The 20404-nt window shown below is 37.2% G+C and overlaps 1 pseudogene; it reads right to left on the bottom strand.

Moving 5' to 3' along the window:
* Positions 1-10029: 10029 nt before the first annotated feature.
* LOC127220142 (heterogeneous nuclear ribonucleoprotein A1-like) lies at positions 10030-10841 on the bottom strand (annotated as a pseudogene).
* Positions 10842-20404: the final 9563 nt, after the last annotated feature.

The following is a 20404-nucleotide window of genomic DNA, read 5'->3' as shown; positions in this document are numbered from 1 at the left end:
TTTCCTTTGTTGGCAAGAGTCTTTGTTCAGAATGGCTGAACCATTATTTCTTCTTATGCTTCAGCTGATTTTAAACAATCCTCTTTAATGGAAGAAGAGTACCCAAGAAGGTGTTCTTAATTGGCTAGATACTATTGGTAGCAGCCAATCACAGGACACCATGTGTAGTGGGATGAGCACTTCATAGAAAATCCTTTAATTCTTAGAGCACCTTAATTAGCTCAATGGTGAGGCCACATTTTACAGAAGAGCACACTGCCCAAACCATCCAGCATAGGACTGCTCCTCCATTCACACAGCGTGTGTGGGTACCCTCCATTAACTCAGGCTGTGTGGGTACCCTCCATTCACATAGTTTGTGTGGGTATCTTCTGAAGACATTGCCTACCCAAAATGGAAAGCTGGTGAAGCTTCTATAAAGTCATTGACAGATAGTTCCAAAACTTATTTTTTACATGCAGGGGAGGAACTCATATTTTTATAGATGAGAAGGGAAAAGAGCACCAATAACTTTTGTACCTCTTTTATACTACATTTGAAAACTAATTTTTTAAAAACAGTAGAAAATATAAATCTCTTCCATAATGCCCCCTTTTGTCTCTCCCCACCCCTCTCTCTCTCACACACACACACCTTAGTATGAAAACTCACACGTCAGAAAAATTAAACTCTGTTATAAAAAATCAAAACTGTCAATTTCTAAAGCTGCCTTTTCAAAACAAAATTAAAAATTTATTTGAAGAATTAGGAAAAAAACATATGCTGTCCCACTCCCAAATAAATAACGAATGTAACTCTCGCATGTTCCACTAAGATATACAGAAATATATCTCTTAAAACAAATACTAATTATACTAATTCCTGTTCATAGGATGCTATGTCCCAAGTCTATAATCTTACAATTTAATCTTATTTCTTACCAGTGTCAAAAAACTGATTTGCATTGTGGTTAAATATTTCTTCCTAACGTGCCTTAACCATATTCTAAAAACCACTTTCCAGTGGTACTGTACTGTAGAACTTATTATATTATTATAATTGTCTACTATAGATAATTAGTACTAAGGCCACATGTATGTGTTCCCACCTGAAATTTCAAGTTACAACAGAAGACCTGGTTCATAATACAGGTCAACAAATTCCCCATCACTTATTTACTGCTACATAAAATAGGTATCAGGAGATAATAGCCATCAATTGGAACATATTTAAGTTAGTAATATATCTTGATAGTCATATAACATTCCTCCAACATAGTAGTCACTAAAAAATTATTGTATTAAAGTATTTGAATTTTGAGATATGAGACATATTATATGGGATTAAATATGTTGTCAGATTATGCTCAAATGAAGGAAGCCAATCCATTTATTCACCCATTTCAGTGAGAAGCATTTTGAGATTTCTCCTACATGACACATTGAGCAGTCAAAGGAAGGTTTCTTTCTGAAGGGTTGATTTTGTTCTTTAACAACAGCAAACAAATGGAGGGGAACTATAAAAGTACCTATTTCAGCCAGAAAAGGATGGATTTGGCATATAAAAACATGAGTTGTTAGTACTCAGACACATAACATAGGCTTACATTATAAATGCACACACACAGAGATGTGCTCAGATACCTAAAAACACACGTATGTCAGGTGACCTTTAACAAAAGTGTAGTTCCAAGTCAATATGTTGCTTTGATAGCTGAGATTGCTAAGCCAATAATATGATCCTCAAATCATACATTTCAGCCTCATGCTGTTATTTTCTCTCTACTTAATGCTCAGTGCACCAAAGCAGAAAAATATAAACCTTTCTTTTCCATTATTACATTCCTTTTAAGAGAACTAGTGTTTAAACATAGCAATACAAAATTATTTAGCAATGGCTAAAATGGAATATTGAACTCAAATTCATAAACTGAAGCTGTTGGCCACAAAATGGATCCAACAACATGCCAATTTCCTTTCTGTATTTAGGTCTTTGAGTCATAAATATCCCAGTGCCACTGGTGGTTGAGCTGAGTGTACACAGTTGCTTTTCTTCTTGCTGCAGAAGAAATCAATCAGTATAGTGATTTATGCATACCCCAACACACTAATGCAATGCAGTTTCCTAAAACAAGTGTCTATGGTTTTGATGAGATTGACATTATCCCTGCCGGAGTCATTCTCCCTCATTCGTATTCACTAGACCAGTGGGGTCCCTTGTAAATGGGTTGGTGACAGTCCTCTGAGATGTAAGAAGTAGTTGGTTGACTTTCAAGAAAGTCATGGAATAAGAAGGCCTATTGGCTGGCTCAGCCCTCTGTACAAGCTCACTCCTTCTTATGCAGAACACAAGATGGAGTATAACAGGGACAGGAGAAATAGCTCAGTGGTTAAGCACACTGCTCGCTCTTCCACAAGATCTGGGTCTGGTTCTCAGTATTCACTTGATGGCTTTCAAATGCCTGTAGCTCCAGTTCCAGAGGATCTGATATTCTCTTCTGTTTGTGGGTACTGCATGCATGCACTTAGATACACATATATACAATAGATAAACAACAATCAAGAATAAAACTGGGAGTGGTGTCACATGACCTTAATCAGGGTGGCAGTAATTAAAATGCTTGTTATATGGGTAAAATTGACAAAAGAACACATTTGATGAAGATTTGATGAAGAAAGTGAATTGGCAGCACTCATTGATTTTTCTTTCACTCCTGGCTTACTCTATGGATAAAAAAATGACCATAACTATTGTGGAATACTTCCACTGAAACAAAACATGTATGTAGACAGGGGATATGAGGGTGAGCATGTTTCACAGTCCCCATAGGTTTACTCACTTATCTTTGTGGCTCTGCTTTGTGCATTTTCTTATAAAAGTTTATCCTCTTGAGCTAGTCCTCACTGATCTGGTATGTCACTGCTAACACAGCCACTATGCATGGGGCTTTATGTTCTAGATGCCTACTGCTCATAGATAGTGCTCATGCAACACAACCGGGGTGAATTAATACATAGATTACCATCAGCATGACACATTGGCCCTCTTTCAGCCTGGGGAATTAGTACTTTCCCTCTGGGGTTCATTCTGAGACAGACTTTAGTTCCTATGTGGAAGTAAAAGACAGCATCGATCTGTTACTCTAGTCTGGAGTTTCAAGTCTGATCCTTGATCCCAGAGCCACTGAGTTAGAAAAAAAAAAATAGACTTTTTCCAGGGAAGGAAGAACAATAGTCTTTCTGAGTCTCTAGTTCCCTCTCTCCAAAATGGGTATCACCTTTGCCTCCCAGAGCTTATGGAAAGACTGATGGGAGTAGTAGATTGAAGGTTCATGTTTGCTGCATAGCAGTACTCCTGCCCCAGCAAAAGATATTTCTAACAATGTATCATGCAGTGTCATGGGTGGTACTTTATGTCAAGGTTGTTTCAAGGTCATATCCTGAAGGAAGGTTGTACTTATACTAAAGTGCCTCTGGAAAAGCACTGAACCTGTCATATGTACTGATCAAGGAACTTCCTGTTTTCCAGAAGCATCTCTACTCCTGAACCAGTGACTGCTTCTCCCGGTGGGTGGGTGCAAGATGCACATTGACCCAGTGTGTAATATGAGCAGCCTTTCTCCCCTTGCAGAACTGGAGTACACATGCACAGAAAATATGGGAAGAAGCCAGCCCCCAGTGTTTTCATGATCCTATTCTCTGTCAGGGCCCCCTCTGTCTTCTCTCCTAAGCTATTTTGAGACGCAGCAAATCACATTATTTCAGCAAGAACAAGCTTTCACCCTAACATTTCAAAAAGATTGATGTTCATATTAATTATGGGCCAACTCTGTCTCTCCTACCCAGGAGCTCTTTTATTATTTTGTTTCCTGCTGCAAATGTCTTTATTCATCTTAAAGTCAACTCTTCATCAGTTTTCAGATTGCAGACAGTTTCTGGAGACAGAGAACAAATTGTGGAAACTGTCACAACCACAATGTAAATGTTCAGTGACTTTTCCAAATCAGATTTAATGACAGTACCATCTTGCATGTATGCTGTCACCAAACCTGCTAGTTAAACCCAGACACATTCCACAAATATGTTTGTAAATATCTAGCTATTTGTACGTTTATCTGCTGTTAAATAAACATACCAGCATGAGTGTTAAGTAGTAGATAAATTCACATCTCTTCAGTTTGTTTCAGTTCCTATGCATCACTTCTCTGTCCTATGTTTATTTATGTATTTTATTTTATGAGTGCTCTATCTGCATGTATACCTGTATGCCAGAAGAGGGCATAAGATCTCATTATATATGGTTGTGATACACCATTTGGGTGCTGGGAATTGAACTCAGGACCTTTGGAGGAGCAGCTGGTGCTCTTAATCGCTAAGCCATCTCCCCAGCCTTGTCCTCTGTTTTTAGACTGTGTTCTTGTTGACACCCTGGCAGGGTTCCTTCTGCCTGTGACCAACTCAAAGGACCACACCTATAGTTTTCTTCTATACCCTTATTCATTTTACCCTATTTGACCCTTTCATTTCACTCAAGTCATTATTTGGAGTTATTTCTGCATCTTCTCTGGTGATCTTTGTAATAACCTTGGTTCCGATTGTAGTTCTATTTAAAGAGATTTGATCTTGCTCAATAGGCAATGGGAAGATAGTGACCTATCTGGTTTATCTGTATCAGAGCAGAGAATGATGGAAGATGTGTGGGAGTATGTGGTGTATTGATAGCAAAGTAGGAAACTAGAACTGATTCAAAGGAATTGATTTGTGATTGGAAGGGGCCAATGGCAGCATATTGGGAGAGAATGGATAGGTGAAATTGGGAAAAATTGCAGGGCATGGGATTTTCAGATATAGAGGGAGAGAACAGGTGAAGATTCAAGCATGTTTACCACCAGGCTGGGTGTTAGTTGCCATTTGGAGAACTGCCTCATCCTGTCCTATGTATAGAGTGTATGGTCATAAAGACAGAGGCTGAGCTGGAGCATGGGAAGAAGGTCCTCTAGAAGGATCAAGGAGAAGATTTCAGTGCTGGAAAGAAATTCTAGGGCTTAAGCAACGATAAGGAGAAAAGGTAAAACCAGTTTTGAGTAGCTTGTATAAATTTATCAAGAAGAGAAAAGAAAATTCTATAGTCAAGGGATGCAAGCAAGGGTAACTACAGAGGTCTTGTAAGAGGAACAGTATGTGAGTGTGGATAATATTTTGTAGAAAGCAGTGGAAGACAAACAATAAAGGGGAAGAGAAGACTCAACAGAGTTGGTTTTTCTTTTCTTTCTTTTTTATTTTGCAGGAAAAACATTTAATTCTAAACTTTCTTTTTAAAATATATTTATTATTTTTTCTTATTTTACATATGGATCCCAGTTCGCTCTCCCTCCCTTTCTCTCATGCCCTCTGACTCCCCTCCCATTCCAACCTCCTCACTCCACAGGGAGGATGATGCCTCCCAGGAGGGATCATCAAAATCTGTCAAGTCATTTGGAGTAGGGACTAGATCCTCCCTCCTGCCTCTAGGTTAAGGGAGCATCCCTCCATGGGGAATCTGCTACCAAAGTCCTTTCATGCACCAGGGATACACCCTGGTTCTACCGTCAGAGGTCCCTTAGACTGCCCAGGCTTTCCGAGACCCATGTTCAGGGGGTCTGAGTCAGTCCAATGCTGGTTTCCCATCTATCAGTCTGGGGGTCCATGAGCTTCCCCTTGATCAGGTCAGCTGTCTCTATAGATTTCTGTAGCCTTGTCTTGACCCCTTTGCTTATTACTCCTCCCTCTCTGCAACTGGATTCCAGGAGTTTGGCTCAGTGTTTAGCTGTGGGTGTCTGCTTCTGTTTCCATCAGATACTAGATAAGGGTTCTATGATAGGATATAAGTTATTTATCAATCTCATTATCAGGGAAGAGCATTTATGGTAGCCTTTCCACTGTTGCTCAGATGTTAGTTGAGGTCATCCTTGTAGGTCTCTGGACATTTCTCTTCAAACCTATAATGGCTCGCTCTATTCTGGTGCATCTCTCTCTCTCTCTCTCTCTCTCTCTCTCTCTCTCTCTCTCTCTCTCTCTCCCTCCCTCTATTCTGGTGCATCTCTCTCTCTCTCTCTCTCTCTCTCTCTCTCTCTGTCTTTCTTTCTCTTCTATTCATCCCCCAATCCCCCAAGTCAATCTTCCTAGTCCCACATGTTATCCTCTCATCTGCTTCTCATTCTCCTAACTCCCTCTCCACTCACTGGCCCCCTCACCCACTCACAATATGCTCAGATTTTGTTCCATTCCCCTTCTGTGAGAGACCTTGTATGAATCACTTAGGTTCCTCCTTGTAGCCTAGTTTCTCTGGTGGTAAGAATTATAGGCTGGTGATCCTTTGCCCTATGTCTGAAATTCATTTATGTGTAAGTACATGTTACTCTTTTTGTGACTGGGTTACCTCACACCGGATGTTTCTTCAAGTTCCATCCACTTGCCTGTGAATTTCAAGATTCCATTGGTTTTTTGTTTTGTTTGTTTGTTTGTTTTTTCCCACTGAGCAGTATTTCATTGTGTAAATGTGCCACATCTTCTTTATCCATTCTTCAGTTGAGGGGCATCTAGGTTGCCTCCAGGTTCTTGCTAATACAAATAATGCTGCTATGAACATAGTTGGACAGATGTCTTTGTTGCATGGGTATGGCTCATTTGGTTATATGCATAAGAGTGGAATTGCCGGGTCCTGTGGTAGATTGATTCCCATTTTTCTGAGGAACTGCCACACTGTTCTCCAAAATGGCTGTACAAGTTTGTTGCCCTTTCTCCACATCCTCTCTGGCATAAGCTGTCAGTGGTGTTTCTGATTTTACCCATTCTTACAGGAATAAGCTGGTTTCTCAGAGTTGTTTTGATTTGCATTTCTCTGATGGCTATGGATGTTGAGCACTTTCTTAAGTGTCTTTCAGCTATTTTGAATTCCTCTATTGAGAATTCTCTATTCAGTTCTGTACCCCACTTTTTAATTGGGGTTATTTGGTGTTTTGGTGACAGTTTCTTGAGTTCTTTGTATATTTTGGAGAGCAGACCTCTGTCTGATGTGGGCAGAGTTATTTTTTAAGGTGTGTGTGTCCAAGGGAACCAAGACAACAGGGAAGACAAAGGGACAGAGAAAAGAAAGAGCCCATAGTGTTGGAATGGAACTTATGCCTTAACAATTGTGGACTTTAAGCTAAACTATATAACAAGTGTTTGTTAGCGCTACATAAAATGTATGTATTTGGGGAGTCCCTGGGGTTTCAGTTCATGATGGGGACCTTGGCTATGTGTAGCATTAGACTTTGTAACTGAAATTTGCTTCAACAATGTATGAAAATGAAAAAGGCCATGGTACAAAGATGTTGGGCCCTTGGATTTATGCATCTTGGAGATTTTCCTGTAAATATGACAAGGAAGGAAACTGAGGCTGCAGAGCATGAAGCATATGCTGGATGTGGGAGGGAACAAGGAGGGATCAGGAGCATGCAGTGACTCCTTAGACAGTGATTGAGTTCAGTTACCTGCTGAGTCACTGGAAGGCACCAGAAAGAAGAAGAAAGGGTGCCAGCTAGATCACAGCTGCTTTACATATTGGATCTGAGCAACTAAACAGTTGCTGAGTATGGAAAAGTCCTGCATAACTGTGATAGGCATGCACAGATATTATCAATTTTTATATATATATATAGAGAGAGAGACATACATACATACATACACACACACACACATGAGCATGCAATACAAATACATATATATCATACAAAAATCAAATTTCAATTTTATACTGTTATATTCATCTCTCCCTTTACCTACCTCTGCACCAGTATTGTGTGCTGTTATAAATAGCCTATATATATATACATATATATGTATATATATTTGTTTATTCATGTATAAGTGTAGTATGTATATGGGAGGGGGCGTGCATGGTATACCTGTACCATGGTGCACACGTGAAGATCAGAGGACAATTTACTAGAAACAGTCTTTTGTTTCCACAATCTGGGTCTTGGGCATTGAAGTCAAATTATCATGCTTGGCTTTCTTTTGAATTATTTCTTCAAAAGTCTGATGCTTGAGTAGAGAAATCCAGCTTCATTTTTTTTATTTTATTTTCTATGTATTTAGTGGTGTAAAATGACTGAGAGTTGTTAAAGTTGTTTCTGTCTCTTGAGACTTCACATCAATGGTTGTCTTCTCTGTTAAGCAGAAGGGTAGTGAGAGCTCAGTTCTTGCTCCTTGGAAGAACATTGTTTAGTTCTATACCATAGCATGTGTCTACCACTGTAGGTTTTCATGTATGTCTGACCACAACCATCATGAAATCCTATTCAATTCAGGCAGATGATTTCATTTAAGCCATGTGTGGATGGGAAATATTGCCCAATGACAGCTCTGTAACTATCAGAATGCCTTTATTTTTCTTTCTTTTTCTTAAAATAATATAATTTGCATACATTGCCCTTTCTAAATGTTACCCAACTCTTCCTCATTCCTGGAATAAATTCTGCTTGATCAGTAGATATTATCTTGCTTGGTTTTCAGTTTTATTATCTCCCTGTTGATAATTCTGGGGATATCTTAAACAGAATTTTGAATCATATTTTAAATGTTACAACTGTAGGAATGAGAAAACAGGGCTAGTATTGACAACTGTCTTTAAGGACAACTGATGCTTGAAAAAAGTGCCTATATCTCATTTTCTACAGTGGTGAGATATGAAGTATAATAAATTATTTAATAGATGAAACATTGGGTTAAGTGTGTTATTTTAAACTATAAAACAAAAACAGAATAACTAAATTAATACCAGAAAGAGTAAATTGTATGAGGGAAAAACAAGATTAAATTAGTCAACATTTAAAATTAATATGGTGAGCTAGTATTTAAACAATATTTATAGTTAAAAACTTGAGCCATGAATTTATATCTTGGCAATGTGGGAAACTATTGAAGTTATTAAATCATTGCTGGCTAAAGTACTCTGCCACTTAAAAAGGAAAAAGTCTTTGCCTGGCATGCAGAAGGCCTTGGGTTGGACTCCTAAGAATGTTAAAATTTTTCAAACACTTCTAAGATAAATTAAATGGCAAGTGAAATTAACTCATAAAGAATTGGGGAGACAAACTTTAAATTTGCTTTTATCCTTCTTTATGGGTTAATTTATAACCATGAAATATTGCTTTATTACATTTAACTATTTAAAAATCCCTTCTCAGTACTTCTATAACCTTCCCCACTACATATTTGCCATTTGTTTGGTCATCACAATATTTTAGGGATAAATTTTCTTAAAAATAATTTCTGAACATCTGCATGTTTATCTCTTCAAAAACATAATCCATCCAGATGTTTCTGTCTGGCTCTGAGCCTAGAGATATTAATGGAATTGTAATGAAGGAGGTTTTGAACAAATGTATTTATCAGTCTGGCTGTGCTTTCCATCTTAGTTTTACTGAAAGTGATGATAGAGTGGCATTAAGCAGGACTGCTTTGGGGCTTCAGACTCTTATTTGAACATCTGGTTGGTGCTATTCTTTTCTGTCTGCCAAATTTTCCCTTAGTTCATATTATATTGTAACATAAGATTAAGTACGAATTTAGAGAGACTAGAAAAGCTCTGTGGATATCAGAATGGTAAGTATCCTGTCAGCTCTTGTTTTACTGGGCTGTCCCTCCTCCCTATGTACTTGCAACTACATTTTTAATTTTCCCACCTTAAGTATGATCAAGGAAGAAGAGAATTTAACTGCTGAAAATATATTCCAATATTTATCAAAGGTCAATGAGAATTTTTTTATTATTCATATTTGTTCTTTGACATTTCTTATGTCATATAATGCTTACTGATTACTTCCATTCTATCATTTCTCATGTCCTCCTGAGTCCTATCTGATCCCTCCCTTCCCTATAAGCTACTTTCCTATATTAATGTCTATTTGTTTTATTTCAGGTTTAATGAGTCCTGTCTGTGTGGCTGTGAGTGTGGAGCTATCCTTCAGAGATGGGTGAGTACATGCCTAAAGACAACTCCCTCTCCCACAGAATCCAGAATCTATCAATGATCATTGTAGCTTCCACCACCTCCGAAATTTCTTCCGTCATTACCAAATCCGTTATAGCCATCCCCACTGCCACCATATCCACCACCACCACACCGAAGTCACCACGACCACTAAAGTTTCCCCCTCAACCAAAATTGTCATTGCCGCCAAAACCACCTCCACCACTACCGCCATAGTTTCCGGAACCCACTCTGGCTGGATGAAGCACTAGCCATCTCTTGCTTTGACAGGGCTTTCCGCACTTCACAGTTGTGGCCATTCACAGTATGGTATTTCTGAATAACAATCTTGTCCACAGAGTCATGGTCATCAAAGGTGACAAAAGCAATCCCTCTCTTTTTTCCACTGCCTCTGTCTGTCATGATTTTTCAATCACTTCAATTTTCCCATACTGCTCAAAATAATCTCGCAAGTGATGTTCTTCAGTGTCCTCTTTAATACCACCAACAAAGATCTTTTTTCACAGTTAAGTGGGCACCTGGTCTCTGAGAATCTTCTCTTGAAACAGCTCTCTTAGGTTCCACAACTCTTCCATCCACCTTGTGTGGCTTTGCATTCATAGTGGCATCCACTTCTTCCACAGTGGCATATGTGACAAACTCAAAACCCCTGGATCGCTTCGTGTTTGGATCTCTCATTACCACACAGTCAGTGAGTGTTCCCCATTGCTCAAAATGGCTCCTCAGACTCTCATCGGTTGTTTCGAAGCTCAGCCCTCCAATAAAGAGCTTCTGCAGCTGTTCAGGCTCTTTGGGTGACTCCGACTTAGACATGACGGCAGGGAAATGAGAGCCTTCAGCGATGCTTCCTCAGTCGCGTCAACAGGCAGAAAGCTCACAGAATCATTTTAAAGCTGTGTTTCATTCTGAATTTTACTAATCTATTATCTAAGTCATTAGATAATGTTAAAGTTAGAGTGATTTGTTAAAATAAATTTCTGCACATTGGTGGTAGAATTCTAGAAAGTGCCTCTCAAAGAGACTACATATAGCTTGTGAAACCAGTCCCTAGACAGTGTCTTTCTTGCAGAAAGTCTGGTTATTTTTCTTATTTAAATCTGATACCAGGCAATAACAAAGAGAATCAGGCACTCACTCCTGGTGGTTTTCTCCCTTAGTTGTCTTTGGATTTTTTTTTTTTTTACAGTAGATTAAAAACTCTTTAAAAACAGAAATAAACTCTAAATCCTCCTTGAAATTCTTTTAATTACTTTGTATGTAGTACAACTTATAGAACCATTAGTGCTGAGTTCACTTTATACAGCTAAGGATTTCACTTGTTTTGAGACTGACTTGATTAGTATATACACCAAAGCATACATTGCTTCCATCATCTTTAAAAAGTTGTGGACTTCAAGTTTTCATTGAGATGAGGCTGCAAAACCATCTAATAGCCTGAAATACAAAGAAAGAAAGGTGGACATATATGACAGAAGCTAAGTCAAGCAGAAGAACACAGGTTCTGTGTTTTAGATGAGAGAAAAAATCAGATAAAATATTGAATGTCTTGTTACTATTTTAATAGGAAATTGAGTAAGATCCTTGGTTCCTTGCATACAAAGTAGTTTGCAACCCCATACAGGCTGTTCCACATGTAGTCACTTGATGAAATAAAATACATTGGCAGTTGGATAACAGACTGTGGAAATCATAGTTTGAAATGTAGGCCAAGAAGATTTGAAGCTCTTCACCAATGACCATGCAGAGTAAGGAGTGCTTAGACACTTACATAAAGGCTGTTTCCCTCAGTGTCTCCTGTTATGTAGCATATGTCCAAATTTCTAGTAGAGAAAAGTAATGCATCCCAAGACCAAAAGGCAAAAAGCCAACAGGAAACAGACTCTGAGAAGTTATTATAACTATAAGGCAGAAGAATTAAGATTATTATAATTAAAACATTTTTTAAAAACCTGTGGAAAAAGAAAATAAAACCCATGCATAAATACCTGGGGAATCTTAGCAAAGAGATGAAAAATGTAAGAAAATGTCAAGTGGAGGGAAAGAATTAAAATACAGCAGTGGGAATAAGGCATGGCATTAAATAATTCATCAGTAGACTCCAAACTTAAGGGCTAGAAAAATACATAAATAACCCAATTTAAATTGCTTAAACTGGAAAACAGCCAGAAAAGATAATACAAAAATAAGACTAAATGAAACATCACAATACTGGAGAAAAAAACACCCCAGGGTCTAATCTTTATGTGATTTTAGTGATTTCTCTCATAAAGAAAGAAAGGGGAAAAAAAAACAAACAAACAAACAAAAAAAAAAAAACACCAATAATGGGCCCTTAGAATACCTGGAGACAAGGACTGATAATTTTTCCAAAATAACAAATGGTATAAATCCATAAATACAAACAACTCAAGAGAAGCTACAAGGAGAAAATAAAAATGCTCACAATGCACATATGCACACACATGTACATGTATGATGTACGTGTGTGCACATGTGCTCAGACATGGTCAGCCTGAAAGAAACCATACTTCCTCTCTGACTTCCTGTGTTGCTACAGGTCTGCCCCACAAATTCTTTTGTCATGACATGTCATGCCACCATGCATGGTCCTCACCAGAGGCCAAATCCGATTCTTTTCATCTCTTCACACCTTGAACTTCAAGTCTCCCAAGCTGTGAACAAAGCAACAAAGCAAATCTTTTTTTTTTCCTATAATTTTAGATCATTTAGCTGTCTGGCACAAATGAGAGATGAGGAGTAGTAGAGATTATATATATTACCAAAACTGAATATCTATCCCAAAAGAAATCAGAAAGCTAATGAGAAAAAAAGAGAACATGTGAAAAATTAATTTAGTGGTGTTCATAGAAATAGCTCAAAGTTACAATTTAACAACAGATGCTAGAAGAAAGGATAACAAAAACAAGAAAGACCTAACCATTTTATGTCTGTAAAAGAATGTATTTTAAATATGAATACAGAGGTAGGTTAAAATTTAAAACTATGAAGAAAGATAGTATTCTAACACCAAACAAAAGAAAGTTAAAGTAAGGCCAGAGATGGAGCTCAGTGGAAGAGCATGAAGCCCTAGTTTTAGTGCCACCCACCCCTTCTCTCTCACACACACACATTCACACACCCATGCACACACTCACATAGGACACCTGAATTAGAGGTGTCACATAACAATAAAGGTATCAGTTGATCTGGAAGACATTCTCTGCGTGTAGATTTATCCAGAATCAGAGCTTGAATTACAAAGTGCAAAAATTAAAAGGCTGAAAGAAAAGCCCACCATTAAAATTAGAGATGTCAGCAACAATTTTTCCACAAACCAAGTGGAAAGGGAATTAGTTACACTACAGTACACTTGAACAACACTATCAGTGAAGATGATCTAAATGACATATGAAATATTCAGTGTTCAAACTTCATCAGGAGACTCATTATTCTCAACTGAAAATGTACATTCACCAAGTGAATTGTAAAATAAATGATAACGCATTTAATAGAATTGAAACAATAAACTTTTAAAAGTTGAGCATATATGTGGATTTAAATACAGATCACTAACACTAGTTATTTGGGGGAAACCTCTAAATATTATAAAATTAAAAATATAATTTCTAAATATCCTATGGACTAAAACAAGATAATTAAAAGTATTTGGATTTAAGTAGAAATACAAATATCAAAATTTCTGTTATTTGGTTAAAGCAATGTTTAGGGAGAATGTACAAAAATAAATTATATATTAGAAAAGAAGAAATATCTTTTTCAAGTGTCTCCTTAAGAATCAGAAAATAATACAGCAAATCAAACTAAATAGAAGGGGAAATGTAACATTGAAAGCAAATTTTAATGAAATTTAAAACAGGAAATTTTCCAAACAAACAAAAAACCCAAAAAGCTGTGAAATTGAAAATTGACTCTTAAGAAAAGATTATTAAATTTGGTAAACCAGGACAAACAGTAGTAGAGAAAAACATATATCGTCATCAGGAATGAGACATAAGACAGGTAGTAAGTAGGTAGTCAGAATGTCCTATAAATCAATGTATGCCCATGAAATGTAAACATAGAAAATCCCTTGAAAAGAAACAAAATTTCTAAAGATCACTAATTTTAAAATAAATAGAATTCACCATTTAAAATGGCAAAACTATATTGGCAATGAAGCTCCCAATTTAGTGGTCTTACCAGTAAACTGGGCTAGAATTTAAAGAAAAAACAATGTCAATTTTATTACTTTTTCAGGAAAAAAAATAGAAAGAACACTTCTCAACTCCTAAGATCAAGGTTAACCTAAATACAAAACAAGTAAAATATCAGGAGGAAACAAGAACTAAAAAAAAAAAAAAAACAAGGTAGTTAGGAGGAAAATTCTTAAGCATGCCAGTGAAAATAATGCATTAATAACAGTTATCTCTGGTTTATCCCAGCAATGCTGAGTTAATTCACTATTCAAAATTCAATTCATATAATTCATCATAGCAACAGAAAAATAATGAAAAACTTTGTAATCCTCTTAGCAGAGGCACAAAGAGTATTTGTCACTACGCAGCATCCTTTAATTGTAAAATCTACTCAGCAGTCTAAAAATAGGGAACTTTTTTAGTCTAATATAGCATCTACATAGCATCTGTAGCTAATACAGTACTAGTGGGGATAATGTGAAAGCTTTATCTGTAATTAGGATAAAGGAACAAGAAACACTCTCCCATTAAACAATATACTAGAGGTCCATGATGGTTTCTGTTAATGACAGCTTGATGTGGTGTAATCAATCATTTTGGAGACCTACCCTATAGCATGCATCCCCTTCTACTTCCTGACCATGAATGTAATATTACCGACTGCCTCATCTCCTGCCTCCATGTGTTCTCTACCACAATGCACTGTACCTTGAAACTGTAATGAGAAATAAGCCCTTTACATAAGCTGCACTTGTTAGGCATTTTGGTAGAGCAAGAGACATAACTAATAGAAAATTCTAGGCAGTGGAATGAGAGGTAAAATGTCTATGAAGCACAAAAAAAACAGAACACAATGTAGTAGTAAAGCTATTCCTGTTTTCAAATGCCATGGCTGTCTATGTGGAAAAATCCTGAAGAATTTTTAAAAGTGTATACAAAATGCAAAATGAGAAAAGTTAATAAAAATCAATATCTAAACATTGACAGTACTTCTATATAGTAGTGATGAACAAGTGGATATTGAACTAAAAGCATCATTTACAATGGCATCAAGAAACATTAAATATATTAAATATATGGGCAAAAAATATTACAAGTATGGACATATACTGTAGGTTGTTAAATAAACTACCCAAACATACTAAAACTAAGTGGTGAACAGTATCATATTTATAGATCATAAAGTTTATTATTTTTAATATATCAAACTTCCTTTAACTTGTATATAGATTCAATATAAGCCAGATCCACAGTCTATGAAAAGTTTCTTGTTTTGATAATTGTTGTTGTTAGAAATGATACAATTATAATTTAAAATTATCATAAAGGACTGTTGTCATTCCAACAGTATCGTGGGAATAAACACACAGATAAAAAGAGTAGAATACAGGATCTAGAAATAGGCCTGTATGTTGTAAAAGGTAATATTTGAAAAAGTTAGGAATCAGTACAAAGGAAAAAAATATTTTTGTTGGCTTCTTAGGCAACCTGTGCAGATGTTATCTGTCGGATCTGGGTGGGAAATTAGGACCTGAAAGAATGGGATAGACTATAGTCTAATGCTACAGACAACCTTACCTCTGTTGTAATGTGATTTTATACATGAATGGAACAAAGAAAGCAATGATCTAAGGAAGGTTGTTAGAGTCAGAAAAACATGTAAATAAGCATCAATAACTTCATCCTAAATAGTAACAGAACAACCCTTTCCCAGAACTTTCCCGGGAAAGGTCAATTTAAACACAATTGCCTGACACATACTGGGAAAACCCCAAAACAAGGCAGAGGCCATATCCAGATTCAGGGTACACTGACCTGATTGGACTCTATAGCTATGTTATGATATCCATCAAGAATGAATGTGACTTATAAACTGAATAATGTTTGTCATGGAAGGCATGAAATCACATCCAAGAACAATCCAGGGAACCAATGCACCTGAGGTAAAAGGCTCTCTGCCTTTTTCTTAGAGCCTCTCTCAGAGTTCCCCCAAGGCATTTCCACCATGTGTCTTTCTTTTAACCATGCCCCAACAATTTTTAACAAAGATTTGTATAATCAAATGCAATAACATTCATGAACGTATTACCAAAGAGCAAACATAAAACCTTCACCTCTACTCATGCACTGTATGCTAAACTTCATTTAGAATAAATCATTATTCAAATTATAAAACCAAAAAGTATGAACATTACAGAAGAAAATCTTTGAACACTTTGAATGTCCAAAATTTTCCTTAGCTTTAACACCCAAAACATGACCCATAAGAGAAAACATGTAGAATTCAAAAGTAAACATTAGAATTCTTTTCAATTTTTGCCTAAGAAGATGAAAGGACTTCAGGAAAGTACTTAGAACTTTGACAGTGAACTTGTACACAGATATAGTAGAGAATTCAAAGATGGCCCTTAGAGTTTTTAAGAATTGGCAAATAACCATATGTAACCCTTTCTCACTGAGTGCTGACATAACTTTCTAGCATTTACAGGACAATAACTTCCTTGATTGAATTTCATTCCATGGAAAATATGGCTATAGTCACTGGTGTGTTAAGAATCCATCTTAGACTGCTTTGAAAGGGAAAACAGCACTATTGTGAGAGACATCTGTTTGGGACCTGAGGGTGGCCCCTAGGAACTGATACCAAACTCTGCCCAACAGCCAACTAGAAAATTTTTATCTCAACTTGTCTGTCGAAACAAGGCGCTGAGTTCTGCCAACAACCCAAAGAAGCTTAGAAAGGATTGCTGAGCTCCAGGTGAGGGCCAGATGAGACTGTGGCCTGGTGACATCTCAGATTATTCATCTAGGACCCTGTGGCAGGAATTCAGGGGTGTTGAGGCCTGGCTTCTGACACACAAACTGTGATAATAAATGGGTATTGTTGCAAGTCAATTATTAGCATTAGTCCACAGCCCAAAATACATACATTCCAAATCTGATACTAAGAAGATAAATGACCTAACTCAAATTTGTAAAAAATAAAAATGAATACTCTTCAGAGTAAAAATCATTAGTCATTATAAAAACATAAGCAAAACCATAAAGTAACAGGAACTTTATTAGAATAAAGTCAATGACTGAGAAAGTCCCTGTCAATATCAAGTACAGATGAACACTTAGGATGAATGGGATTCTCAAGCATTGACTGGGAAAATGCAAAATGATGAAGTCACTCATGCTGGGGACTTTTCCATTTTGTAATTTCAACTTAATTAAATATATTTGTAAACACTTCAGCACTTCCAGTTAAGGGATGCCAAGCCTCAAGTTCACAATGAAAAGCATCCTCTACATGTACTGGTGACTTATGATGTGTGAATAAAATGTTTCTCACAGGCTCCTATGTTGAAATTCAGTACCTAGTTGGTGATGTCAGCCACTGGGGGTAGAGAGTGATTGAACCATGAAGACTGTGCCTTTGTCAATGAATTAATCTTTAGAGGGGCTTGTTATTTGATAGCGTTCTTCTGAAATCTTGGATACTTTTGGAGATGGGGAATCATTGGAGAAAATGTCACAGGGACTGTATTTGGTTTCTGGCCCCCTTTTCTCTACTCCTCTCTCATGTCTTGTTCATCTTGTATGAACAGCTGTGTCCCTTGTTTTTCTCCCATGATGTTATGTCTCACCATGGGGCAAGCCAAACATGGGCCAGTAATACTGAACTGATACCTAATTCATCTTTCCTGTGCTAAAATTGTCTCTGTCATGCACTTGTCACAGCAGCAAAAAGTCTGACTGGCACAGAGATTTCTTTATAATTATCCCAAGCCAGAAATAAATAAATGCCTTTGACCTGGTACATTATATATCTACAGCTGCTATAATCCCATACAACCACAAACTTTACTGCCTTATGTTTCTAGTGGACAGATGTCTAGAAGGAGATTCACTACATTGAACTCTAGAATTGTCTCCCTTTCTGGAAGTTCTGCAGGAAAATAAATGTCCTTGCTTTGTCAGGTGATGTTGGGATCTGGTTGTTCACCACTGGATGAGTGTATGTTGGCTTCAGATATGAGAATTCCCTCTCATTCTTAACTGTAGCCTCCTATGTCATCAACAACTAAATGAACTTCAGTACTTTTTGATGCTCCACCCATCTGACTTTTGAGCTTATGTTTGGCCCACTCAGGTGAACCAGGAGTCCCTTCTCAACTGCACATTAAATTAGATCAGTGAACATTGCCTTAGTCATGTTAGGTTACATATTCACAGGTCCCATGGCCAAAAGGTAGACTCTTACATAATGTGATTAGTGGTAGCTGATGAAATAATAAATCCATATGATAATGTTCAGCAATAAAAGGAAGTGAGTGCCTTAAAAATACAGTGTGGTTGTGGTTATTTTAAAATGTTATACTCAAAGAAGCTGGACTCAAGAAGTTACCCAGAGTTTGAAAGTGAAGTGACCCTCATAGGCTCATGTATATGAACACTTTCCACCAAACTATGTTTCTGTTTTGGAAAGTCACTGAACCATCCAGAGGTACACACTCAGAGGAGGAAGTGGGATATTGAAGGTGAACATGTAGTTTTATAGCCTGGCCCTACTTCATGCTCATACACTGCTTCCTAATTGAAGTGCAGTGTCGCCAGCCTCTTCAGGTTCTTGTTTCCAAGTCTTCCCTGCCCATGATGAACTGTGTTAATCCAAACTGTAAGCCAGAATAAACCTTCAGGTGCTTCTTGTCAAGTGTTTAGCCACTGTAGGAGGAAAGTCATTAACACATCATGTTGTATTACTATGCTTGTTTCGCATTAAGGAAAAGGCAAAACTCCAGACCTGGAAAGTAGATCAGTGGTTTCTCAGAGCTGGGGACTGGGAAGGGTGTTTCTGTGATGGATGTAGAAGTTCTTTAGGGAGATAAAATTGTGCTATGTTGGTTTGGTTGTCTTGGATAGTGATAAGACCCTGTGCATTTGTCAAATCTGCAGAACCATGCATTATTTTCAAGACTTATGTTATGAATATGGATATTTTGCCTGAATGTATGACTGTGTACCATGTGTATGCCTGACACACAAGAAACAGGTGGATATAGATATAGACAGGAATCCTGAGATGAAAGTTTGATGAAAGGATTGTTGAATTCATACTATTTAAAGTGTTTGTGTGTGTGTGTGTGTGTGTGTGTGTGTGTGTGTGTGTGTAAGGAGGGAGAATAGTAGTTATTATGTGTAACACAACTGGGGCATGATGTACTGATTTCCACAAGGTCTTAGACAACAGGATTTTAATCTAACATAAAGTTTCTCTTTTTCATTATCTGTAGACATGTTTGTCATTAATTCTTAGCACTAGGCTGGAACACAATCACTGTCCTTTCCCTAGTAGTTATTGAAGTGTGGAGGTGATGGTATACAGTTGGCTTAGGAAAAGCTAGGATGTGGCCTGCAACCAGGAGATACACAAGGGAGACTGCAAATGGGCATTTGGTGCTCAGTGGGCTTTCCCACTTCATTTTTGGGGGAGATTTTGGATGTACAAAAAGGAAGTTTGGGCATGGATAATGATAAATTTAGGCATGGATATGTTGAATATAAGGTGTTTAGTTAGCTGATGAATGAGGGGGGCTTAATTCTAAAACAGTTATAAAGAATTGGGGGACAGTTTGAGCAATCACTACCATAGCATTTGTTATAAACTATAAAGTGCTAATAACTTGTATTTCAGCAAGTTTAAATATTACAAAAAGACATATGTTTTCAAATAAATCCACCAGTTAGAATAAAGGCTTATCATGTCCCAGGAAGATACTGGTAACATAGTACATTTCTGTGGAGATTTTCTTTGCTTAGCAGGGCTAGTTATAGAGAATTTCCTGGTTTATGTTCCCCATATCTAAATGGTATTTCTTTCAAGCTCATCCACGGTCATTATGAAATGAAACTGAGAAAATTATCTACATTTTACTGAAATTGGTGATTATTTTTAGAAAAACTCAGGCATTAGTGAGGCAAGTGCTGCAAACCAGCCTTTCATGAACTGACAGTTTAAAATGCAGCATGAATCACACACCATTTCCAAAGCCAGCACTGTAGTTGACGCTCATATTATATATTCTCTTTTTCCATTAACATTGAAATGTTAATGGACCAGAGAAGCTACCATGCCATTTTTATAGAGAAACTGAGGCAAAAGAGGATTAAAGCAACCTCAGAGAAGCCAACACCGAGTCCCTGGTCACTCAACCCTTAATTGGCTA

Source organism: Phodopus roborovskii, unplaced genomic scaffold (assembly GCF_943737965.1).
Source record: "Phodopus roborovskii unplaced genomic scaffold, PHOROB, whole genome shotgun sequence".
NCBI lineage: Eukaryota > Metazoa > Chordata > Mammalia > Rodentia > Cricetidae > Phodopus > Phodopus roborovskii.
Note: the sequence above shows the minus strand (reverse complement) of the source record. Positions and strands in the feature narration are given on the sequence as shown.